This window comes from Balaenoptera borealis (assembly GCF_965194805.1).
Source record: "Balaenoptera borealis genome assembly, chromosome: 3".
NCBI lineage: Eukaryota > Metazoa > Chordata > Mammalia > Artiodactyla > Balaenopteridae > Balaenoptera > Balaenoptera borealis.
Window position 1 is genome coordinate 5,237,624 of NC_138866.1, and position 27,625 is coordinate 5,265,248.

The window sequence follows — 27,625 nt, forward strand, 5'->3', positions numbered from 1 at the left end:
GGAAGGCTGAAGGCTGGTCCCAGAGCACCCGCACCCCCATGCCAGGCAAAAGAAACAGGGCTTTTCTCCTCTAGGGAGGGGCTCTCTGAGTTTTGGGGAGATCCCTGTGGGGCCCTACACAGTGCACTGGGGGGACCAGGCTGGAGTAGGAGCCGCTCAAGTGTCTGCAGCCGTGAACCCCAGGGAAGGTGAAGGGGTCCAGCCAGGAGGTGCAGGAGGAAAGCAGATCTGAGGGAGGTGCCTGCTGGGGAGAGGCGAGCCCAGCACTGCTTGGGCCATAGCCTGTGGGCTGGAGATGCCATTAACCAAAAACTGCTCTGGGGATGGGGAGCAGGTCTCCTGGGGGAGCAAAAAGCCCCCTCCCCACCTCTGCAAAGCCAGCAGGCTGCAGTGACAAGTGTGAGCCCTGGAGAAAGGTGGACTCAGGCCAGCCCTTCCACCACTTGACGGGGTTATTTAACTGAACTCCAGTTTCTCCACCTGGACAATGGGTCAGCAGTGAAAGAGTGTGGTAAAATGACAGCACTGAATCTACAAGCTCAGATGGTCCCCTTACCCACCCGCCCTCCATGTATGCTCGGAGGGGCACGGGACCCTGACATTGTACCTCACTGTGGAATAAATCCATGTCTTCATGAAGCATGGGTGGTCAGCTCAATTTTGGCAGATCTACCGGAATCTGAAGTGTTTGGGGAGCCACCTGTGTAAGTGAGTCCCTTTGTAATCCTTTCAAGCTCCACAGTAAACTGGCCTGTCTTCTATTTCCAGCAGACCCTTCCACCTTCCCCTGCCTGCTCCTGCCCCTGCCCCCCACCATCAACCCCCCCCTCCCCGCTTTAAAGGACTGCACTCAGGGGCAGGTAAAGACTCTCTAGCTTTCCCTCAAAACCCAGTGGCAACACAAGATGGATAGATTTGACTACATAATTGTTTTAAAAAATTTTATTGGATTATAGTTGAGTTACAAAGTTGTGTTAGTTTCAGGTATACAGCAAAGTGATTGTTATATATAGATACATATATTCATTCTTTTTCAGATTGTTTTCTCATGTAAGTTATCGCAGAATATTGAGTAGAGTTCCCTGTGCTGTACAGTAGGTCCTTGTTGGTTATCTACCTTATATATGGTAGCGTGTGTATGTTAATCCCAAGCTCCTGATTTATCCCTCCCCACAACGTGTCTCCTTTGGTCCCCATAAATTTGTTTTCGATACCTGTAAGTCTGTTTCTGTTTTGTAAATAAGTTCATTTGTATCATTTTTTTAAAAAATTAGATTCCACATATGAGTGATGTCATATGATATTTGTCTTTCTCTGTCTGACTTACTTCATTTAGTATGATAATCTCTAGGTCCATCCATGTTGCTGCAAATGGCATTATTTCATTCTCTTTTATGGCTGAGTAGTATTCTATTGTATATAGGTACCACATCTTCTTTATCCATTCCTCTGTTGATGGACATTTAGGTTGTTTCCATGTCCTGGCTATTGTAAATAGTGTTGCAGTGAACATGGGGGTGCAGGTATCTTTTCGAATTATGCCCAGGAGTGGGATTGCTGGATCCTATGGTAGTTCTATTTTTAGTTTTTTAAGGAACCTCCATACCGTTCTCCATAGTGGCTGTATCAATTTACATTCCCACCAACAGTGTAGGAAATTTCCCACAATTTTTAAAAACTGCATTAAAAAGCCCACCGTAAACAAAGTCAAAAGATGTTCTCTCCCAGTAAACTGGAAGAAAATATTTACAACATTTACCAAAGGACTAATATTTCTATTATATAAAGAACTTTTAAAAATTGAGAGAAAAATGGGAAAAAAGACATGAACAGACAATTCACACACAAAGTCCTCAAACACACAAAAAGTGTCCAAATTCATTCATCATGGGGAAATGCAATTTAAAGCAACACTGACATACCATTTCCCCCCTATTGGACTAACAAAAATTAAAATATGGCCACATATTCTGTTGGTGAGCCTGTGGGAAAACAGGTCCTCTCATGCACTTTTGCGTTTGCACTCCTGCAAATTAGTACAACACCTTTGAAGGGAAACTTGGCAAAACCAAGCAGAGCTACATACACACTTACCTGTCAGAGCAGCAATCCCACTTCTAGGAATCTGTCTTGAAGACACACCTGCAACATAACAAAAATAGACACACACAAGGTTGTGCACTGCAGTGTTGGTTGTTATCGCAAAATACTGGAAACTGCTCAAAAGTTCATAAACAGGAGAGGGGTTGAATCAACTCTGGGACCTCCACACAGTGGAGGAGGAAGATCTCCGTGAACTGACGTGGAGTGATTTCCAGGACATGCGGTGAAGTGAAGAAAGCAAAGTGCGAGAGAGTTTCTGAGGCATGTTATCCTTCATGTGGAAAAGAAGGAGGTCTAGGGAAATACACTCATTTGTGTAAAATAAATACAGGAAGAAAAACGGATACTAAAGAGATGGGTTACATGGAGTGGGTGAAAAGGAGTGGTGAATGGGACCAGATGGCAGGGAGGGGGCTCGGGTGGCCAGGCTCTGAGTCTTTCCTTTGGTCCAGCTCTGACTCAGGACCTTTGCAATGTTTCCCAGACCTTCATTTGTCCTTCACATTCCCCCCAGAATAAACCAAACAAACCTGGATATGAGGGTAACCCCAAATGAAATAAGCCCCCCAAAATGAACCAAGCCATATTACAAATGAATAGCACAACCACACTGAAGGGCGTGGGGAAGGAACTAATATAAGCAACTTTGGAAATCAGTGTCTTGACTGGTTACTATAAGGGCACAGGGCAAAGAGCTGCACACAAACCTAGTCAGTAAATGCATTTCTTGAAGGGGAACGGGTCAGCAATTCTGAAACTACCCTCTACAGCCATGAGAATTGGACAAATAATCATTATATTGTAGATAATAAAAGCTGGGTTTTTCCCTGTTGGAGAAGGAAGTTACAAAGAAGGAAAAGAGGAAAGCTAAAATAATCCCTGTGGTCAGTATGAACTCACGGTCTTTACTGCGTATAAGATAGGGAGACCCGGAATCATGGATGTGTGTGGGTGTGGTTTAGCGCATGTACAGCACATGTGTTTCCCAGCTGTGTCCACTGAGCAGGCCTGGAAGTAATGATGCCCCAGTAACAGTGAGCGCCCTTAGTGCCTCATCTTGGTTTCTAAGCACCATCCTCCAAGAAAGACTCCTGGGAGAAATGGTCTCAGGACTGGAGCAGGGAAAATACAAAATGAGCTCGTATTGGGCGTCTTGTGGTGTCAAGAAGTTAGGAGGTGATAAAAAATGATGGGGTCTTGTTGAGAGAACACAGGAGTCAAAATGAAGAGGCTCCCAATGGCTAAATTGGAACAATTTGTGCAATAAAATAAATAATGGTAGTATTGGATTATAACACATAGATTACAACAAATGCCCACGAGTCCATACTGATATAAACAATCAATTCAATAAATAAACGGAGAGAAGGGACAGTTCTTCCTTACAGTCAAATTCATATTTATTAATATAAAGAAAAGAAGAAAATAGAAAGTGACCTTTTGGCAAACATCACACTAATAATTATTGTGGATAAGATCCACCGATGGATGTTAAAATTAATGGGTGAACGTTTGAGAAGAAACAGAATTTGCATGGCCTCAAAGTACCTCCCTCAAGACATGTATTAATTAGAAAGGAAAGATAGGAACTTGACTGTGGAGAAGCCTGGCAGACACCACCTTAAAGAAGTGATCAAGGTCAACATCACCAATGAAGAGACACGGACACCATGAACCCCTGATATGAGGCACCGAGCAGGACACAGAATCACCTCTGTGGGATTCTTGCCAAAAATGCACAACCTCGGTCCAATCCTGGCAAAACATCACACAAACCCAAACTGAGGGTCATTCTACAAAATAACTGATCGGTGCACTTCAAAAGTGCCAGGATCATGAAAGACAAGGAAAGACTGAGGAACTGTTACAGACTGGAAGGGATGAGGGAGCCAGGACAATTAAGTGATGTGGGATCTTAGACGGGACACTGGAACGGGAAAGGACACTCGTGGGAAACCTGGTGACATCCGAGTAAGGTCTGAGGTTTAGTTAGTAGCTGTGTATGATGTTCATTGCCTGGGTTGGCTCACTGCTCTCTGGTCATGCAAGACGTGAACTTGAGGGGAAGCTGTCTGCACTGTTTTTACAGCTTTTCTGTAAGTCTAAAATTAGTTCAGAAATACAGAACAAAGCCCAGTGTCCTGGTTATGATTGCCTGGGCCTGAACCCCGCCCTGCCACTCCTCAGGGTCCCAGTCCCGCCCACACGGACAGGATCTCAATGAGAGAGCCCAAGGGAAGCTCTAAGGACTGTGCCCAGGGCCGGCCGCTGCATTCTCGGGGCTGCAGGAAAAATCAGCTGCGAGCCTGCACAGAGAGCGTAAAAAATTTTTTTTAATTTCTTTTTTGAAAGTACAGCAAGAACTGCAGACAAATCTGTAGCAGCGTGTAAGGGTCCAAGTGGTGCTTTTTTGTTTTTGAAATGAAATGCTGAGAGACACACAGAGGAAAAAGGACAGGGTTTTTCAGGCAATTAAGCTCAGCCAATAGCAGCCCACACTGGTGGTCGTCTCCAGGGGAAGGGGACCACATGCACAGAGCACTGATCTGTCTGCTGGGCTTTCCAGGTGCTAGCCCACCGTTGCCAGCCAGCCAGGGAGGGAGGGTCACCTCGCCACCTCACCGACGGCTTCCTCCGAGGCCCCGGCCCTGCCTCCCCCCGGCCTGGAACAACCTGGAATGCCCTTCCTGACACCATCTGCCTGAGAAACCCCTCCTTTTCTGGCTCTGCATGCCCGCTGCCCACCTGTGCCCTCCCCCACCTTGTGGACCTGAGCACTCGCCTGGGGCGCCAAGCCTGCCCCCCACTATCACCAGGACCTGGGTGTTGCACGGTTGCTGGATTATGGTCTCCCTCTGAGGCCGCCTGAGTACCGCCCCCCACCAGGGGTAGCTGGCAGAGACAGAAGGAAGAAATAATGGGATGGATCACCAAGGGCTGCCCATGCACTGTGTGCTTCCCATGTGCCAAACGACCCCCCCGCCGAGGTTCCAGGGCCACCTCGCTTGACAGCCTAGGAAGCTGAGGCCCAGCGAGGTTAGTGCACGCGTGTGCCTGCATGTGAGAGTGTGTGTGTGTGCATGTGTGTGAGTGTGTGTGCATGCACGTGTGACTGGGACCCGGGCAGGCTGGCTGCAGAGCCTGTGCCCTCGCACCCACATCGACACTACAGGCTGTGATTACCGCCTTTTTCCAGACAAGGAACTGGGCACAGAGAGAACTGTGACCCACCAAGGGCACAGCCAGGGAGAGGCCAAGTGGGGCTGCCCACTGAGCAGCCTGCCCTCGGCTCAAAGCCTCTGGCAGCTTAGGAGAGGCCCTTCCGACCTCAAATAGAAATATCCAAGAAGCAAGGGAGACCCTTTTCCTGCAGGACATAGCTTGGATGGCACCTCGCAAAATCGGGAGGTCCTTCCTGCTGCCTCTCCCCTTGGCCTTCTCAGCGGGACTTTAATGATTTGTTTCTATGTCCACCTCCACCACTAAACTGTGAGCGCCTCAAGGTCAAAGGCTCTTCAAATTCAGCTTTGAGACGTCCCTATTTCTAAACCCTGGGTCACACATACTCCAGTGCCAGCCCTGAGGACGCTCATTTCTTTACCCAGTGAGGTGTAAAGATATAATGGTGCTCCCATTGCCTCCCTGAATCCTTGAGACTTGAAAGCACTTCTTATTTCTCCACCAAATTGCCAGGATCCCTCCACCCCCGAGCCCTTGAAGGATGTTACTAAATCTCCACGCCCAGGAGGAAGGTGGATTTTTTTACCCCCATTTTCTGGAGGAGGAAAACTGAGGCCTCAGAGGCCAAACTCATTCCCTCCCACTTGATGGGAGAGGAAGATGCGACTTGAACTCGGCCTTTTGACTCTGGTCCCAGCCTCTTCCGACCACGCTGTCACCAGCCTGCAGAATTCCTTCCAGGGCTGTGCATTTCCTGTGTGGACCCCGGAGGTTCTACTGCAAGGATGAAACTTCTCACCTCTCTTTTCTCTTATTTAAAAACAAACCAAGCAGGACTTCCCTGGTGGTCCAGTGGTTAAGAATCCACCTTGCAATGCAGTGGATGCGGGTTTGATCTCTGGTTGGGGAATTAGGATCCCACATTCTGTGGGGCAACTGAGCCCGAGCGTGCCACAACTACAGAGAAGTCCGCATGCTGCAACTAAGGCCCGACGCAGCCAAAGATAGATTAAATAAATAAATATTTTTTAAAAACTAAGCTATTTTTTACCACCCACACGCTGTACCTAGCTATATTAAAACACTCCCTTCCTTGACTATATTCTGTTATGTGGTATTACTTTTCCACCAGCTATTTATCTTGCAAAAAGAAATCCGCAATTCAAAAGCAGCTTACTCTCCATCACAGTAAAAAGGCCCAGCATTTATCAGTCTGCGTCCACAGGACTGAAATGAATCGTGTACACAGGTAGCTTGGGGACCAGCGAAGCCCCTCCAACAATGGGACAGACGCACGAATGTTTCAAGAAATAAACAGGCCTATAGAGCGCGATGTGGGTGTCCACTGGGCACTTCTCGGCTTTCAATGAACCGCTCAGCCGGGGGCGAGCCGGGTGAGGCCTGTTCCCAGTGGGGAAACTTCACACCCTCTCATCCAGGGGTGACTTGCAATCCCATCTGACCTTCACCGTGGCCCCGAGAGAGGCGGGTGCAGGGGTTTGTCCATCTTGTGGATGAGGAAACCAGGTCAGAGAGATGAGCTGGGACAGGAATACAGGACTTAAGTCTCCGGCCAAGTTAAGTTCCCAGCTTTCGGGGCTCCTGGACCATGTGGGTCCCGCATCAGGGGAGGGAGGAGAGGGCCTGGGCCCTCGGGGGGCTCCCATTCTGGAGGGAGAATCCTACAACACTCCAGGACATGGCTGATTCCAGAGGCTGACAAGTACCTACAAGAAAGGAAAGCAGGTTGGTAGGTGGGCAGGTGGCTGAGGAGGGAAGGCTCTTTACTGGGAGGTCGGGGAAGGCCTCTCGGGAGGTGTGACCCACAAGGAGCTGCAGCAAGTTCCCTAGGGTGTGTGTGTGTGTGGTTTAAGGCACAGAAAGGCCATCATGGCCGGGGCAAGGGGAGCGAGTCGAGTGGGGTGACGAGATGTGGAATTGGCTGGGAGGGAAAGCAGGGAGGGGGGGTTGGTACCAGCCAAGCCACTGGGCGGGTGGGTGGAAGCCAATTACTGGGATGAGGAGGGCACAGAGCGGAGGGTCAGGAGTCTGATTTTTGCCAAAGTGCATTCGAGGTGCCTGCTGGCGACCCAGCCAGCTGGAGGGAGAGGGATGAGAGCACCCGGAGGTGGAGCTGCAGGGAGACGTGTGGAAGCGTGGGAAAGGCCTGAGACCGCTGGGTGACTGCCCTTGTCCTGGTTTTGCAGACTTGGGTCCAAATCGGTGCTTGGTCCAGGCTGCATCCGCCTGGAGAGGTGGGGTGACGGGCGGGGCGGGCTCGTGGCTGAGCATCCCGGCCCTGGGCCGCGGTCTCACGCGGGGGGGGGGGCCTGCAGGCCCCAGAGGGCTGCATGCAGGTGAGCGGAGGCTCCTGCGTCCCCGGGGCTCCAGCCAGGTTGGCTTCGCGGGCACAGGGCTCTTGCGCTTCCTGAATGGCCACTGGGACCTTCACTCTCTCAGAAAGTATCACCTGCGCCTGTGTACCGTCCTGGTGAGGGATCCTGGGGCCCAGAAGCTGGCGCCTTGGGCCCGGTCTACCCCGCAGTGCCCACAGGCAGAGAAGAGGGGCGTCCCAGGAAGAGCCGTCAGCCGTGGGGAACACCGGCAGCCCCTCTGCCAGGTGAGCGACCACTGGATCTGCCCATGGGGAGGCTCCGTGGTGGACGCGGGAGGCAGAGCGTGGGCACACCTGGGGGAGGAGGGGGAGGGGAGACGAAGGCAGTGATTACCCAGACAGACAGACTCTCTTTAGGGGTGCGGGGAGCAGGAGTGAGCATCTGGGGGAGGATGAGAAGGTGAGGAAAGGTAGTTCTGCGGGGGGCGGAGCCGGCCCACCAGGCACGGCTTCCAAGAGGACCCTCCGGCACAGAGGCATGCTTTTCTCGGGCCATCGCTGGCTGCTTTGGCGCGGGCATGAAGCATGAAGTCTAATCCATTTGGCAAAACCCCTGCTGCGGTTTGGGGTTCGGAGGCAAAGGGACAAGGCAGTGAGGTGCACGGTTGGGTGAGAAGACAGGTGGGCACCTGAGAGGTGAGGCTGATGAAGGGACGGGGTCTCCTGAGCCCCAGAGCTGCGGAGTGAGGGTGCAGAGGGGGGCGCTGGAGGGCAGGAGGGGGTGGCCAGAGGGGGCAAGCTGGGGCTGCTGTTTGGAGGGGTGACGAAGGTCAGGTTGTGGCCGTGGCTGGGGGACTGAGATGAGGTGGACGGCAAGACCACAGGAAGCAGGAGGTCACGTCGCTGGGCAGCTGAGAACTTGTCCCCCGGTAGCTGCAGGGGCCCCCGGGGAGCGGATGGGGGCAGAGAGCTGCATTCCAAGCAGGGTTCATTCTTTGTTCGCCAAGGACATCATTCGTGGCTTGGCCGAGGGTGAGGGACCCCCGGGAAGGAAGCCCCTTCTCTTATCAGGAGGCGGAACGCTGCAAACAGAGCTGGTCATCTCAGCTTTATTGAAAATACTCAGTAATTTCTGGTAATGACCAGCTGGAACTGAAGAACAAGCTCTCCTGAAAGGTCGTTTCTCCGAGAGAAGAAAATTACTCCTTTTCCAGGAGGCTGTCATCTTTCGCTTTAATTAATATGAAACGTGTGCACGCTTAGCAGTGGCTTCAAACGTTTGAGTGGACTTCCTGTGACATTTTTAACAAAAAAAAATGTAAGTCCTCCTGGGATAACCGAGGTGTTCATCAGAGCCTTCTTGGTTGCACGGATGCTGGCGCCGCCAGTGGCCCGGCGAGGACCGTCTCCCTCGAGGAGGACAGCATCAGCCCGGCGAGGACTTCCCTGGCACGTGTGCTGCTCTATGCGTCCGTTCGCTGGGAAATGATATGGAAGAACAGGATTGTCTGTTCACTTCATAGCTGCCTGGGCAAGTGAACTAACCCCCTGCCTCAACTTCTCCATCTATAAAATGGGGCAGTAGTGGCACCTATTTCATATGGCTGTTTTATGGATTACATCAAATACTTTATGTGGGCTGCTTAGCACAGAGCAGAGACTCTGTGACGGAGGCTGGAGTGACTTGTCACTTAGGCCCATCCCCACGCACCTGGCGCTGTGCTAGGCGCCAGGATGACCTGGATGGATGGGCCGAGTCTGGTGGTTTTGCTCTTCAAATCCAGGGTGGCTGTCGGTCTCTCGTTCTTCCCCAGGGGTCCCCAAGGCATGTGCCCCATTGTGTCATGGTTGTTTATGTGCCTGCCATACCCACCAGACTGAAGGCAGGCCCATGTCCAATTTATCCTGGTCCACAGGCATACAGCTCCGGGGCTGGCTGATCACAGGGCCCTGGGAAACAAGAGCCAGCATGGACCAGGGCTCTGAAGGGCAGGAAGGGTGTGGTCCAGGGGTCCAGTTTGGGGTGCCGGACTGCCTGACAGTCACTGGGACCTCAGATTCTCTCCACATACCTGCAACAGACTGTCCAGTCCAATTCCTTTATTACTATTTCCATTTTGCCAACAAGAAAATTGAAGCTGAGTTACAGGATTTTGGCCCAAATCACAAAGCCAACCTATTCTTTAAGGAATCAAGAGATGAACACAGTCCTAGGAGCAGCCCTTCTCCGATAAGCAGGTTGGCTTTGTGATTCCAAAACTCCCCCTTTAAAGACCACCTATAAAGTGCCTACTACGTGCCAGCACCTCACTGGTGATTGAGACAGACCCAGTCACCCCTTCTGGAGCTCACAGTGCAGTGAAGGCTCTTCCCTCAGCTACACCCACAAAGGCTCAGGTAGAGCAAGGGTAGCATAGAGAACTTTCTTTTCCTGAACACTATTTGAAGGTGCCCACACAATGCACTATCAACACCAGCCCCACTTCCTGCAAAACAGCAACAAATCAAAGCAAAAAACCTTAGCGTGTATTTCCTACAAACAAGGACATTCTCCACCTAATCACATTACAACCACCAAGGCAGGAAATTGACGCTGATGCATTACGACCATCCGATGCTCAGACCCCATCTAAGTTTCACCAGAGGTGCCAGAACGTCTTTTATAGTGAAAGGATCCCAGATCACGCCTCACGTTTAGTTGTCTCACCCCTTTAATTGTCTTCCTCTGGAGAGTTCCTTGACTTTCCCAACCTTGACTCTTCCGAGGACCCCAGGCCTGCTCTTTCCTAGAATGCCCCTCAGCTGGGGTTTGTCATGTGTAGATCCAGGTTCCACACCGTCTCAGGAACCCTACGGAAGTGATGCCGTGTTCTGCTCCCTGCATCCTAGGATGTGGGACAAGATTTCTGTTTGTCCCAGAGCCAACTAGGGTGACTTTGTTCATTTGATTGTGGTCGTTTCTGCCATCTTTATCAACTGTGGAGTTACTTTCTCAGTAATTAATTATCTCGTGTGTGTGTGTGTGGGGGGGGGTATTACATTTGTATGTGTGTGATATGTAAATAGCCCTTTGGTCTTCTATTACTGTCATTATTATCATTTATATTTTTTACCATTATTTATTTTGATATTGATCTTGGTCCTGATTTGGCCAGTGGGTTAGCCTTTCAAGCTGGCCCTGGTCCTCAACATTCTTTGAGCACTTCCTTACCTTCTGTCACAAGATATGCCAGACGTATCTTGTTCTTTCTCTGCCCCACCCCGGATCGATGGATCATGTCCTGTTTCTGTTGAGTCGAGTGTGGTGTTAGCATCCAAAATCTGGACAGGAGGTGTGCTCATTACTATCGGGGGTGTCGGTTGCCAGGCTCTCTCAGTGGACAGAGCTACACACACACGTTTACACACTCATTTACCTCTACATTTCTCTATCTCTTTATATAATTCATACCTCCAATTCCATTCCAACACCACAGAGTTCATCCTAGTTTTCTGCCTTCCATGTTTGTAGCTCCCTTCCCCAACAGTGAGACCCCAGGCTCCCATTATCCTCAAAATAATTGCTTATGGGATCAATCCTCCAGTAGGTGATCAATTTCCCATTGCCACCACCATCCCCCTTGGATGCCCCCTTACTCTGCCCGGGCTCCCACACCCCACCACCATCACCCTTGTGTACAGGGACCCTCCTTACCTTTCTCCCTGCTTTGGCTCTGATACCCTGTGCTCACCTGCCCCGACACCCTCTCATCCCTGTGGGGCCTTTGATGCCCCACATCACTGGCCCTCAACATGGCAAATCTTGCCCCCTTGGACCCATTCAGTCTCGACACCCATGCTGGGCTGCTACACCCTTCCTCCCTCTGGTGTGGACACCCACCCTGCCCAGCTTTGTCTAATGGCGTTTGGTCTGAATATTCAAGAAGAAAAGAAGGCAGGCAGGCTGCATATGAAATTTTAATAGATATTGCCATATTAGTCTCCAAAGTGACTTTATCCACTTGTAATATCACCAGCAGTGTGTGCGAGGACCTATCTCCCTACACTTGATGTTGACACATTTAAACGTTTGCCAAACTAATGGGAAAAAAATGTCAAATTAATTTGCATTTCCTTTTTTTACTAATAAGTTGAGCATCTTTTAACATGTGTCTTAACCCTTTATAATTTCTGTTCTGCATCTTATTCATTCATATCCTTTTCCTATTTTCTTGTTAAAGGAATTCTTTGTCTATTTTGAATACTAATCCTTAGTTTGTTATATATGTTGTAAATATTTTCTCCTTATCTGCCACTCCTCTTTTAACTTTACATTATCTTTCTTCATACAGACTTTTAAATTCCGTAGTGAAATTTATGAATCTTGCTTTTCTTTAAATCTTGTTTAAGGTTCCTCAAGGTCATAAATACATTTTATGTTTTTTTTCCTCTATTATTCTTGCAGGGTTTAAAAAATTATATCTTTATTCCATTAATTTTGGTTAATGGCATGAAGAGGAAATTTAATTTTAAATTGTTCCAATATTTATTGACTAATCCACCTTTTCCCCACTGATTTGAAATGCCACTTTTCTTCATATACTAAATTCCAGTATACACATGGGTCTGTTTTTTTGATCTTCTATTTTTGTTCCAAGGATCTATTTATCTATTCATGTGCTAATATCATATTATATTTATTAAAATTACTTTATAATATACTTTGACATCTTGTCAGGCAAAATTCCCCTCTTTGTTTTTTCTTTTTTCAAGCTATCTTGGCTATTCTTGAACATTTACTCTTCCATCTGAATATTAGAATCAGCTTGTCAAATCCCATTAAAATCTTGATCAGGTTTTGATTGGAATTGTGTTGAATTTATGGATTTATCGGGGGGATTAAAATGGAGCAAAAATATTAATTCTTAGTATTGTGATATGGCCCAGAGAATGTGCGGACTCATGAACGGCCTCTCTGGCCCACCGAGGCTAGCTCTGGCCCTGGGGTCCCAGTGCCTAGTGTGTGGCTTGGGTCATGCGGGGCCACCAGGGCCCCCTCCAGAGGGTCTGTGGGGACCTCCCTGGGATACAGAATTCTGGCCCAGAAGGACTGATCCCAACATCACTCACCATCATCAAATGCTCACTGAGCACCTGCCGGGGGTGTCCAGGTGCCAGGGGTGAGGGTGACCTGGGGGCCAGGCAACCAACTCCTGCCTGTGGAGTAGGGTGTGGGATCCAGAGGAGAGAGGCACCGGCTGCTGTCTGGAGAGGACAGCCTCTAAGGCCAGCTTTGCAGGATGGGTCGGTTTTCCCGCAGCACTGGGAATGGGGCGGTGCAGGGAGATGACAGTAGTGTGGACAGGAATTGGGGGGGAATGGAGTGGCCTGAGTTGAGGGGAAGGGCAGCTGGCGATGAGGCCCCTCAGCATGAGGTCGTGTCAAGGTCTGCTTGGGTGTACTGTGTGCCATACAGAGGGGTGCCCAGGGCAAGTGCCAGGTGGAAGACTGGGGCTGCAGGTAGGAGGCCTGGGGGTGTATCCTGTCCATGGGGAAGGGGACCAGGAGGAGACCATTTGGCTAGCCTGGGCGTAGCTGAGTTTGCATGTTTCAAGGGCCGATGGAATTTATTTCCATGTAGCTCTCAATGTTTATTAAAAGTAAGTAATAAAAATACTTTAAAAATCATTAAAACTCAACAGTAACTGCAGCCATTGTTTATGAGTCAGACCAGGAGAAGGTTTAATTTTCAGGGACGGTTATTTATCATTGACGCTGTATAGAATTGCAGGCACATGGTGATAATAAAACGCAGACCGACTTTCAGTCAGTTTTATTATGTTTTAAATTCTATACAAACAATGTACCTGGCGGACCATTCCTACCAACCCCACCCCGGGGACACCGCCACCCTGACCCCACGTGTCCCTCCAGCCACCTCCTCCTGTTTCTATTCCCTTTCACAGCAAACCCCTGGCTCCTCATAAACCACATTCTCTGTGAAATGTTTGCACAGTTCAATAGCGGGACTCACAAAAGAGCACTTGTGAAAATGCATGAGGTATAAAGAGTAACTACACAGGAACCCTGGGGTGCCCAGCACCCAGTTTAAGAAACAAGACTGTACATAGACTCTGAGGTCCTCTGTGCACTCTCCCAGGTCCCACCCCCTGCCCACCTTCCCTCAGAGCAATCACGTGCCTTAATTTCTATCCATTTATCATTCTCCTGTTGTGCTTTATTGTTTTATGTGTATGTGGCCCTAAACATGACACAGTTTAGTTTTGCATGTTTTTTTTTTAAGATTTGATGAAAGTTCATAATAATGCAGTCTGAAACATTTATATTAACATATTTCCATACAAATAACCCAATGAAAGTTTAGTATTAGTTGTTTCGTTTGTTTGTTTTTTTATACTGCAGGTTCTTATTAGGCATCAATTTTATACACATCAGTGTATACATGTCAATCCCAATCGCCCAATTCAGCACACCACCATCCCCACCCCACCGCAGTTTTCCCCCCTTGGTGTCCATATGTCCGTTCTCTACATCTGTGTATCAACTTCTGCCCTTTTGCATGTTTTTGATCTTCATGTAACTGAGTCATTTTGTGTGTATCTTTCTACCCTCTGCTTTTGTTCCGCCACATGACGGTACTGAGATTATATACACTGTGCGCACAGCAGTTTATTCTTTTTCGCCACTGTGTAGCATTCTGTCCTATGACTAGACCACAGTTTATGGATTCATTCTTCTGCTGATGAAATTTGGATGGTTTCCAGATTTTTGTTTTTGTTTTTGCTTTGTTTTGCTCTCATGACAGTGCTGCTTTTACAAGGCCAGTCTCATGGTGCTCATGGGCCAGAATTCTCTGAGGTATATACCCTGGGATAGAACTGCTGGGTCATGGGGTGTTCTTTTCTTCAACTTTATTGCATAATGTAAAAGTGGCTTTGGCAATTTTGACTCCCAACAGCAAAGTTCCCAATGTTCCAAATAGTGGTCAATAATTGATACCGTTATTGGCTAGAATGTAAAATCTTAAAAAATTTGGCACTTGTATATCAATGATATGAATGATCATGACCAGGTATAGAAGTCTGAGGTCACTGCCTTTTTTTTTCCCCTCAATAGACTCTCAAACATTTTCAGATCGAAAGGGCACACCAAGTTTCAGGCAGGATTAGTCTGCTGAAATTCCTAAATTCTAGGGGAAACTTTTTTAAAGCTTTCAAAATTCCAGGCAGAGGAAAACAGTTAAGTTACTAAGAGAATCTAGACCAAAATCAGAGTTCTCATTTCCCGTCCTGGAAATCAGAAGACAGAAGAATAATGAATCATTACAACAAGCACATAAAAGTCAGAACTGTTATTATCCCCACTTTATAGCTGAGGACACAGAGAGGTTGGGTAAGTTCTTTAAGGTTACAAATCTAGTAAGTAACTTATGATTCAGACCTACACTCTCTGACTCCAGAATACACACTTTTAACTACTACACTCTCCTAAGTAAGATGCAATATAAGAAAACTACTTAAACATGTAAAGGCCTTTTACCCAAACTGACAAGCAAACAGAAATTCTAAAGCCACTGTCATTAAACTTAGGACTAAGAGAGGATGCCTGTTACCACCAATATTATTCGACACTGTCCTAGCTAATGCACTGTTCTAGAAAATGAACAAAGATGATCTAAATATGTAAAAAGAAGTGATACAATTGTCTTTATTTTCAGGTTATAAATTATGTATATATAAAATTCAAGCAATTCAACAACAAAAAAAGGCTCAGGTGGCTGGATACTAGATAAATAAGCAACAACAAAGTAGCTTTTCTTTACACTAGCAATAAACAAAAATGGAAATGGAAAAACCATCACATTCACAATGGGAACAAAACTATTTTTTGAAATATCTGAAAAACATTAGGAATAGTCTATTTAGGATAGCATCAAAAGAATAAAATACCTAGGAATAAACTTAACAAAAGTAGCACAAAACTTACACTCTGAAACTACAAAACATTGTTGAAAGAATTTAAAGAAGGTCTAAATAAGTGGAAAAACATCCCATATTCATAGATTGTAAGACTTAGTATTGTTAAGATGGCTATACTCTCTAAATTATCTATAGATTAAATGCAATCCTTATCAGAATCCCAGTTGACTTCTTTGTAGAAATTACCAAGATGATTCTAAAATTCATATGCAATTGCAAGGGACCCAGAATGGCTAAAACAATTGTGCAAAAAGAGAAACAAAGTTGGAGGACTCACAGTTCTGATTTCAAAACTTAGTACAAAGCAAGTGCAATGAAGACTGTGTGGTATGGGCATAAGGACAGACATATAGATCAGTGGAATAGAATTGAGAATCGAGAAATAAATCCCTGTGTCTATGGTAAATTGATTAAAATTTTTTTTATTAAAGTACAGTTGATGTACAATACTATGTAATATACAGGTGTACAATACAGTGATTCACAATTTTTAAAGGTTACACTCCATTTATAGTTATTATAAAATATTGGCTATATTCCCCATGTTGTACAATATATCCTTGTAGCTTATTTGTACCTCGCACTCCCCCACCCCTATATTGCCCCTCTCTCCTTCCCTCTCCCCACTGCTACCCACTAGTTTGTTCTCTATGTTGTGAGTCTGCTTCATTTTTGTTATATTCACTAGTTGTATTTTTTAGATTCCACATATAAGTGATATCATACAGTATTTGTCTTTCTCTGTCTGACTTATTTCACTTAGCATAATGCCCTCCAAGTCCATCCATGTTGCCGCAAATGGCAAAATTTCATTCTTTTTTATGGCTGAGTAGTATTCCATTGTGTATATATATACTACATCTTCTTTATCCATGATGAACTGATTTTTTTTTTTTTTTTTACAGAAATGGTAAAAGACCAAAAATGGTGCCAAGACCATTCAATGGGGGAAAGAACAGTCTTTTCAACAAGTGGTGCTGGGACAACTAGACAGTCACATGCAAAAGCATAAGGTTGACCTTACACCATACAAAAAAATTAACTCAAAATGTCTCAATGAACTAAACTAACCCAAACCAAAGCTTATAAAACTCTTAGAAGAAAATACAAGGGTAAATCTTAATGATCTCAGCTTTATCAGTGGATTCTTAGATACGACAACAAAAGCATGACCAACAAAGGAAACAATAGTTCAACTGGACTTCCTCAAAATTGAAAATTTTTGTGCTTCAAAGAACATTATCAATAAAGTGAAAAGACAACCCACTACAGAATGGGAGAAAATATCTTCAAATCATTTACCTGAAAAGGATCTATATCTAGAATATATAAAGATCTCAGGGCTTCCCTGGTGGCGCAGTGGTTGAGAATCTGCCCGCCAATGCAGGGGACACGGGTTCGAGCCCTGGTCTGGGAAGATCCCACATGCCGCGGAGCAACTAAACCTGTGAGCCACAACTACTGAGCCTGCGCGTCTGGAGCCTGTGCTCCGCAACGAGAGAGGCCGCGATAGTGAGAGGCCCGCGCATCGTGATGAAGAGTGGCCCCCGCTTGCCGCAACTAGAGGAAGCCCCCGCACAGAAACGAAGACCCAACACAGCCAAAAATAAAAATAATAAATAAATAATAAATAAAAAAATTAAAAAAATAAATAAACAAATTTTAAAAAAAAGATCTCATATAACCCAAAAATAAAAGACAAATAATCCAATTTACAAATGGGCCAATCACTTGAATAGACATTTCTCCAAAGAAAATATGCAAATAGCCAATAAGCAGCTGAAAAGCTGCTCAACATCATTCATCATTGGGGAAAAGCAAATCAAACCACAATGAGGTACCATTTCACACCCACTAGGATGGCTAGATCAAAAAGTCAGATAATAGCAAGTGATGAAGATACAGAGAAATTGAAACCATCATACATAGCTGTTGGGAATGTAAAATGGTGTAGCCATGTTTGAAAACAGTCTGGCAGTTCTTTAAATGATTAAACATAGAGTTACCATATGATCCAGTGATGCTACTCCTAGATATATGCCCAAGAAGAATGAAAACATATGTCCATACAAAAACTTGCACAAAGATGTTTATCTACATGATGTTTATTGCATCCTTATTCATAATAGCCAAAAGGTGGAAACAACCCAAATGTCTATCAACTGTTGAATGGATAAAAAAAATGGTATGTCCACACAATGGAATATTACTTGGCCACAAAAAGGAATGAAGTACTGACAATTGCTATGACATGGATGAACCTTGAAAATATTATGCTAAGTAAAAGAAGCCAGTTACAAAAGATCATATAGTATATGATTCCATTTATATAAACTGCCCAGAATAGGAAAATCTGTAGAGACAAAAAGTAGGTTGCTTAGGGCTGGGAAGGATGGGGGAATAAAGGGGTGAATTGTAAGGGGGTGAACCATAGCTAAATGGTATGGGGTTTCCTTTTGAGGCGATGAAAATGTTCTAAAATTAACTGTGATGATGATTATGCATATCTGTGAATATACTAAAACCTGTTGAATTATATGCCTTAAATGGGTCAATTGTATGGTATGTCTCAATTGTATGTCTCAATAAAGCTGTGTTTTTGTGTGTGTGTTTTTTAAAGAATAAGTTGGAATGGGGACTTCCCTGGTGGTCCAGTGGTTAAGACTTCAACCTTCCAATGCAGGGGGTACAGGTTCGATCCCTGGCTGGGGAGCTAAGATCCTACATGCCTCGCAGCCAAAAGACTAAAACATAAAACAGAAGCAATATTGTAACAAATTCAATAAAGACTTAAAAAAATAGTTTAAAATTAAAAAAAAAAAGAGTAAGTTGGAACAATGACCTGGAAAGATTTTTATTAGTGCTTAAGTGAAAAAAGAAAGTTGCAGAGTGTTATGAATTGAACTGTGACCCTGCCCGCTGCCCCGTCCCCCCTCCCACCCCCCTCCACCTGCCATTCATACATTTAAGTCTTTTTTTTTTTTTTTTTTTTTTTAATATTTATTTATTTATTTATTTATTTATTTATGGCTGTGTTGGGTCTTCGTTTCTGTGCGAGGGCTTTCTCTAGTTGCGGCAAGCGGGGGCCACTCTTCATCGCGGTGCGCGGGCCTCTCACTATCGCGGCCTCTCTTGTTGCGGAGCACAGGCTCCAGACGCGCAGGCTCAGTAGTTGTGGCTCACGGGCCCAGTTGCTCCGTGGCATGTGGGATCCTCCCAGACCAGGGCTCGAACCCGTGTCCCCTGCATTGGCAGGCAGATTCTCAACCACTGCGCCACCAGGGAAGCCCCATACATTTAAGTCTTAACTTGGAGTACCTCAGAATGAGACCCTGTTTGGAAATAAGGTTGTTGCAGATGTAATCAGTTAAGATGTCATACTGGAGTAGGGTGGGCCCCTAATCCAATATGACTAGAATCCTTATAAAATAAAAAAGGGAACAACACCAAAAGTGAACTTCAATGTAAATCGTGGACTTTGAGTAAAAATGATGTGTCGATGTAAGTTCAATTGGTAACAAATGTCCCATTCTGCTGGGGGATGGTAATGTGGAGGAGGACGTGTATTTACAGAGTAGATGGGAAATCTCTGTACCTTCTGCCCAGTTTTGGTGTGAACCTAAAACTGCTCTAAAAAAATAAAGTCTAATGAAATTTAAAAAAAATAAAAAGGGGAAATTTGGACACAGACATGCACAGACAGGGAGAATACCAAGTGAAGGTTGGGGTTACGCTGTCACAAGCCAAGGAATTACCAGAGGATAAGAGAGAGGCCTGGAATGAATTTCCCTGGCACCTTGAGAGGGGGCGTGGCCCTGCAGATACCTCGATTTCAAATTTCTAGTGACATGAGATTGTTGTGAGATAATAATTTTCTGCTGTTTAAGCCACTCAGTTTGTGGTACTTTGTTATGGCAGCCCTAGGGAACCGATACATAGAGTAACAATGGAAACAGAGGTTAATTTGTATTAATTCATTCTGTTAACATTGGTTATCTTCTGGGATTGGACTGGAGTAGGAGAGGCTATTAGGCTTTTAAATATGCTTTTATTGTTTGAATTGTTATAAGGGACACATACTCTTTTTTTTTGCATTTTAAAAACAATTTTTTTTTTTTTGTTTTTACAAGAGAGCTGGGCTTCAGGGTTTGGAGGCTGTCTTCATTTTTTTAAATAATTAATTAATTAATTAACTTATCTTGGTTGCGTTGGGTCTTCGTTGCTGCGCGCGGGGCTTTCTCTAGTTGCAGTGAGCGGGGGCTACTCTTCGTTGTGGTGCGTGGCTTCTCATTGTGGTGGCTTCTCTTGTTGCAGAGCACCGGGCTCTAGGTGCACGGGCTTCAGCAGTTGTGGCTCGCGGGCTTTAGAGTGCAGGCTCAGTAGTTGTGGCGCACAGGCTTAGTTGCTCCGTGGCATGTGGGATCTTCCCAGACCGGGGCTCGAACCCCTGTCCCCTGCATTGGCAGGAGGATTCTTAACCACTGCGCCACCAGGGAAGTCCCTGTCTTCATTTTTTCTGTCACCTTCCGGGGTTAGACATTTTAACTGTCTTCTGTAGGGTCCTCCTTTCCAGCTCCCAAATTTCTTGGCCAAACACATTCTCCGAAGCAGTCAGGAAAATTCCGCAGCACACTGGGTATGGGGAAAGCAAGGCCGGAATGCAGCTCCTGCTGTCCTGGCTTGTGGGTGAAGACTGTCATAGGATGAGGGTGAGGATGACGGTGATGATGGTGGTGATGGAGGAGGTACAGGGTGGGGAGGATTAATGCACGTTGAAATCTCCAGTTTGCACTTTCCTCTTCCCCATGGAGCCTTATTTAATGCTCCAAGGCAATATCTCCCATTCACAGATTTGGAAACTGAGGCTAGCAAGGTCACGTGACTTGGGTGGGGGCCCACAGCTAGTAAGTCGTGGAGCCGGGATCTGAGACTGGATTAACCCAGCTCCACTCCCCTTCTCCTTCCAACTCACTGACACCTCAAACACCACAGAGGTTGGGAGTGGTACGGTGCCCCTCCGTGCCTCTGTCCCCGCCCCCGCCCCATGTGTCAGGCCTCATCCCTGGCTGCGCAAGGACCTCTTGTAGTTCAAAACAGCCACGGCCTGGAATAAAAAATCGGGACCCATCCCACCACCCTTTCTCTCTGCAGTTTTCTAGCAGCCCCAGTTAATTTGCTGCGGTGTGGCGGCCTGCATTATTCAAGCGCGTGGAATATTCAGGCTGTTGGACAGAGGCACTGAGCCTGTCGGGGCTGGCTGAGCGGCTGTCTCTCAAAAGGCCCCTGTGGGCTGGGGAAGCTGCCAGGCTCTGGGAGGTACCCTGCGCCTTGTTGTGGGGACAGATGTGGCTGTCGTCCCAGCCTGACCCAGGTGGAGGTGTGGGCTGCCTCTGTCACCTGACGGGTGTCCCCACTTGGGGCGAACGTATTACTGAGCACCTGGGCTCTTTCCAACCAGACTCCTGGACGAACCGGCTCAGCTGTGTCCCCGCTGGTGGGAGCCCCACAGAATCCACTCCCGGGGGAGCTGGCCCAGTGTGCCTGGGCTGTGCAGACCTTTCAGGGTCGTGGACACTCTTCCCTCAGTCCCTGCAGGGAGCTGACCTCCAGCAGGAAAACCTGGAACTCAGGACTCCCTGTGGTTTCAGCACCATGTCAGCCTCGCGACTGCAAACATGCCAAAGCACCAGGTTGAAAACCCTGTGTTTGTTCAGGCTGCCCAAGATGGCTGTGCTCTTGCTCGCTGTACATCCCCTGCTTGGCCAGTGCCTGCTTCCCCTACACCCTACTCACATGGCTGACCTTCCTATGTCCTTGCCTCCACCCCGGCTAGTGACTGTTCTAATCTTTAGATCAGAACATCTCCACCAGGATAGCTTATCAAAGGGGTGGTGAGGGGCGTGCCGCTCTGACAGTTTCCCTGATAACCAACGAGCCAACCTGCCATCAGATTCCCCTACAACTGGTAACCTTCTCCTCCCCCCAGGAGCCAAGACTGCCACCACGTCCCACCTGCAGTCTGCCACACATGGTGGGGTGTCGCCCCAGGACCTTGATTCAGATGTGTAAGATCCCCCATGCATGAAACCACTCATGTCCCTGTTGCTGACGGGCTTTTTCTTTGGTCTTGAGGCTGGGCAAGTACAGGCCTTGCAGGTCTGTGGGGTGCAGCCCAACACCCTGGTTCTCTGTCATGGCTGGGCTCCCATGAGGTCAGTGTGAATGGGGTCCCTAAGCAAGAGGTCGAGTACCAGAACCCATGCTTCCAGAATCAGGGCACACGTCTTCCTAAGCCTTTGCCCTCTTGAGTCCTTGACTGTAGATCTAGTGTCAAAATGCCACAGCATCCAGTTCCAGAATCCTAGAGTCCTGGCGGGCAGTCCTGGAACCTTGGGGGTGGTTTCCTGAACCCTGGGGGGTGGTTTTGCAATCTGAGCTCCCAGTCGCACTGTGCAGAGCTCACCAGCCCCTTCCTGAGTTGAGCCTTCGGGGTCCGACCCAGTCTCTGAAAACGTGGTTTATGGAGCACCTGGCAGGAGTGAAGGCAGGTGCCCTTAAAGATACAATTAAGGAAGAAATCCTGGAAAGTTCTTTGAACTTCTGACACAGCTTCTTGGCCTCAATTAGGGCTGCCACTGCTCGCACCTTCCTGGGCAGATTTACGTGGGTGGAGAGAGACCCTGGAGCCCCTTGCTCCCTCAGGTACTCAGGGAACCACACTTCCCCCAGGGGGGCCCCTGTAGTTCATGGCTCCCTCTGGGCACATTGTGGTTTTGGGGGCTTGGAAGGCTCTGACTCGGTGGAAGTCTGCCCATGTTGTGATCACCTTGTCCTCCCATTTTACAGATGAGGACTCTGAGGCTCTGAATGCTCTCATTGGTCTAGACCTGGGTTTCTCAACCTCAGCACCATCGACATTTTGGGTTGGATAATCCTTTTTGGGGGGTTCTGTCCTGTGCACTGGAGGGCATTGAGTGGCATCCCTGGTCTCAATCCGTTAGATGCCAGCATTCCTCCAGTGTGACAACCAAAAATGTCTCCAGACATTGCCACATGTCCTCTGGGGTAAAAAAAAATCTCCTCCAATTGTGAAGCTTTGGTCTACGGAATGGATTCCTGAGCCCTGTGTTGATTCTGAGGTGGGCCTCATAACTGTCCTGCCAACCCTGCCTGTTGCTTGACTGGCCCCTCTTCCCAACCTGAGATGCCCCATTAGGGGCAAGAGATGCCCCCAATAGATGCCCCAAGAGAATAATCCCATTATCCCCATTTTTCAGAGGAGGAAACAGTGGTACAGAGTTTTAAAAAGAGGTTTACACTGTTCAAGGTCACACAGCAAATCACCGGCAGAATCAGGATTCAAACTCATATCTGTCTCTTTCAAATCTACCACACCATCTCCCTGATTCCTGCTGAGATCCTGAGCTCACGCAGTCATTCAACAAATATTTTTTGAGTACATACCACAGACCAGGCCCTATTCTAGATTCTGAGTCAACAGCAGTCAACAAAACAAAGACTCCTGCCCTCATAGAGCTGATATTCTAGAGGGGTTGCAGGACGGGGGTAGGTTGGAAAATAAACAAATACCCAGCTTGGAATCAGGCTGGAAGGCAAATGAGAGGACTCCCAAGGCTGCTCAAATGCCCCCTCCTCAGCTGGGCTGTGACTCAGAGCTATAAAAGCCACCATCAATAATGAAATGGGTGGGTTCCCCCTTCACCCCCTGCCCCAGGAAACTGGGGCTCAGATAAATGCTAGTTCTAGGTCTTCTCTCCAGCCCCCAGGTACTCACATTCCTATACAGGGCTGAAGAGCCAGGCCAGGGCAGCAGCTCTGGGCAGGCCCGCTCCGGAAACTTTTCCCTTCTCCCACATCTGTCCAATTGTGAGCAAGCGGCGCCCAGCCCGGCTGCGCAGGCCCAGACCCCCATAAATTATGCACATCACTCCCATTTCTAGACAGAAGCATTGGAGAAATTACAACTCCCATTAACTCACACTGCACAGGGAGTCCAGCTGTTTCTCCGGCTCCGGTCCTCCTGGGCTGGAAGGGACGGGCTTGGCCGTGGGAGGGCCGGAAACGCTCAGCTACTCCGAGCGTTAATGCGCTGCGCCTGTAACTCCTTGGCAGAGAGGGGCCTTCCGTCCACAGCAGAAATGGTGCCGGTGCCTCGCTAGCTGGCCCGATGCTTGAAAAATCAGATGGAGAGGAAATGGTCGTGGAGGGGCCAGAATACGTGTCGCAGGTGCTGTCTGCGCGCTGTGTATATAAGGGGCAGGGGGCTTCAGGCCGCCTTCCAGGGGTCGCCTTCCCCTTCTCTCCCCTCCACTCGTGTCCTCGAGGTCCCCTGCATGTGGCAGCTGGACTGACCTCTCCCGGATGTGGCAGGAACTGGCCAGGAGCCAGTTCCTGTGTAAGGTAATACGAGCAGGGCCACTAGAGGACTTCACTGGACCCAATCTGCAGATGAGAGAGGAAGTGACTCGTCCAAGATGACCGTGTTATTAAGGGCTGCAACTGCCGAGGTGACCGAGTTCTCCTGGCTGCGGGTTCTTACAGCAGGCACCCCCTGCGCTCTGGAGGACAGCGCCAGCTACCGCCTGCGTAGCTGATTGGACCAGGGCTTGGGGGAGGAGCCAAAGACAAACTCAGGTGGGTGGTGGCAGGCGTGAACTCTGCCCAATAGGAACTCCCCATACAGGAGTGTGGCAACTGGAGCCAATCAGAGCCTCTCACGGGGGCGCTATAAATGCTCAGGGCTGGCCCACGCCCAGCTTCTGCCCTCTGTTTGCGTGTTCCTGCCGCGCGGTGGGTGGGCGCTGCTTCCCGCCTTCCCTCGCAGCTTGCGAGCCCTGCCAGTGCCCTGGAACTGAACTCCTAGGTGGTGCCAACGCCCCCAGGTGAGAACTAGGAGGTTCCCAGACCAGGCCTTCGGAGGTGACGAGAGGCCCGTGCGGTGGCAGCCGGCCGGGTACAGGTTTCAGTCATGTCACCACTAGTGAATTCCAGTGTCCACAGACAGACTGTTGAAGTTATTTATGGCAAGGCCCAGCGATATTGATCCGCATCAATATTTATAAAAGAGGCAGCTGTTTCTGTATTAAGGGTGCCTGTCTGCTGGCCCTTAAAGATATTAATTCTTAGGCCCAGGGATATCAGAGCTGAGGGCCTGGAAAACCCAAACAACCCAAGTGATGAGTGTCCCTTTGCAGGCTGGAAAGCCGGCCCAGGCAGGAGCAGAGCCCAGCCCTAGCCCAGTCTCGGGCTCACAGTTTTCTTTGCATCGGAATGACTTCTAGGGTCTCTTTCCATTTGCCTGATCTATGTACTGTGGGTGAAACGAATTAGAGCACATTTACTGTGCTGGACACCTTACATAAACTCTTCCTAAGCCCTCAATGGTAAGCTTTCTTGTCTTTATAAAGATGGGGAAACTGAAGACCGCAGGGTTAAATAATTTACCCAAGATCATATCTCTAGAAAATGGTGAGGCTGAAATCTGCAACTCAGCTTCTGATTCCAAAGCCCTGCTCTCTGCTGCCTGTCTGTCCCTTGGGTTGGGTCTTGAGGGATAAGGGTGGGAAACATTCATTTACTCACGAGTGTACTCATTCATTCAGCACGCTCATTTCACAGTTCTAGTGTTGTCCTTCTTAGGCTCTATAATGCCATTTTCTTGTTTATTCACTTGCTTTCTTGTTTGTCTGTGTCTCCCCCTAGTACGTGAGCTCCATGAAGGCAGCGCATGTGTGTATTTTATTCACTCCAGTATCCTCAGTACCAGGCACAGCGCTAGTTCTCAAGAAATGTTGGCTGAGTGTTGAAAGCATTGTAGGAAATTATATCAAGAAGTCGAGACTTATTTAGTTGTCGAATGAAATTGCAAGTGATCAAGGTTGGATGAATGCTCGAATGAATGAAAGGACTAGTCATGTCTGCTCTCTGAGGCTCAGTCTTCTCACCTGTGAAGTGAGGGTGGTAGCATTAATAGCTACTCTCTACCGACCTTGGAGAGGGTAAGTCACAATGTGTGGTAGTCATTAGGGCTGGTCACAGATTTTCCAGATCCTCCATGGGGTACGCATTAGGAATGCAGGTCCCTGCCTCTTTGAAGTCGGGTGACTTACTTTGGCTAATGAAATATGAGTACAAGTGATGAGCGTCCCTTACTTTGGCTTACTTACTTTGTGACTTACTTTGGCTAATGAAATATGAGTGTGATGAGTGCCACTTCCAGGTGAGGACTGTAAGAGCCAGTGAGAGATGGAAAGATTCACTGTATCCCCCACCTCCAGAACAACCTTGCAAGCGTGTAGCAAAGTGGACCCTCCAGATATATATATTGTGACTGAGATGTAAATTTTGTGTGTTAAGTCATTGAGAGTTTGGGTTGTTACTGCAGCAGGACCTAGCCTATCCTGACTAATGGAGTATGTGTATACAGTGTGTGATGCCAAGAGCAGAGTAGGGGTTCCACAAAAGGTGCAGGTGAGATTCTCCTGCTCATCATAGTTAAGCAGGCCGTCTCTTTCCTGGATGCCAGGGACACTGTCTAGGGACAATGGAGACATTTTTTTCTCCAGCTCTTTCCCAGTTGGCTCTGCCTCAGGAAAGCAGAGAAACCCAGACATGAAGTCACCGCTTGTTTTCACGAGAGAGCAAGAAAAAAGCCGTTGCAGTATTGTGTTTGCCTTATTAAGGCTCATTTTCTCATTACAATTTTCCCTCCTAATTGCTAATTTTTCCAGCTTCTCCAAGAGCCATTCTACTTCCGCCTTGTTCCTTCCCCCCTCCAAGAGTGCTTCGAGAAACTGCCACAGATGGGCAAAGGAGAAACACACATGCTTGTTTTTAATTTACTTGAAATCCTCTTCTCTTGGTGCTACTGGGACAGGCAGCTGCCAGGCTCTCCTGGCTGTGTGGCTGGGGACTCAGCCTTGAGGACTAACTCCCGCCCACAGAGGGAGGGGCTGGTCCAGGTCCAGTCCTTTCCCGAGGGCCTGACTTTTTGGCGTCAGGGTGGCCTCTCCTGGCCAGGACCTCTGAGTCCTTGGATCCGGTCCTTGGGCTACAGCACCCCCTGAGTACCAGTGCTGTGCCTGGAGCTGCTCCCCTGTGCCTGAGTGCATCCACTGTCCCTCATCAGGAGGGAGCAGGGGTCCCCCACTGTCAGATGGGGAGACAGACTCAGAGAACCAAGGAGCTTAGAGCAACAGAACAGTGGAAATTTCTCTTAGGACGGTCTGTCTGAATTCCAGGGGTTCCTTCCACATGGCTGGCCTGTCCAGATCGGCAAGGAGCTGGTCGCAAGTGACACCCTTTTTCCCATCCTCCCTGAGCTGGCTCTCAAACTGATGAACCGCTACTCACTGGTCATGGGACCTAGGTCAATCCCTTCCCTCCTCAGGGTCTGGGCCCCCACCTTCTGACTGAGGGGATGGGATCAGATGATGCCTGTAGGTCTGATATTTGGACTCCAGGCACGATATGCTCTCGGGTCTCCTGATCCCCGTGAGGCGGGGAGGATGGGGACTTTGACCCGACGTGAGAGGGAGAATCAAAGGACGGTTGTGCAGTAGAGTGGCTTGGACTTGCCGTGCTGGCCCTGCCACTGGTGGGCTTTGTGAGTTTGGGCAAGCTGCTTCACCTCTCTGAGCCCTTGGCTTCATTGCCTACAAAAGCAGGGTAATAATCGCTGCCTCACTGGTGGGAATGCAAGCATCAGTGCAAAGCTATTAGCCTAGCGTCTGGCAACAAGCAAACGTTCCCAGAACGGTAGTTGCTACAGCTGTTTATCATCCTCTTCCTTGTTGTTGTTGTTATACAGGTTTTTTTAATGAATTGGAAAAAGTCCCACCTGTTACATACCAAAAAGGTCGCTGGGTCCAACTTCTGTTTTTTTACAAATTGGGAAACCAAGTCAAGAGAAGGGAAATGCCATGCTGAACCTGGGATCAAAAGAGAGTTAGCAGAGCTCTGGTTTACCCTCTGCCTCCTCTTCCCCACAGACAGAAAAAGAAAAACA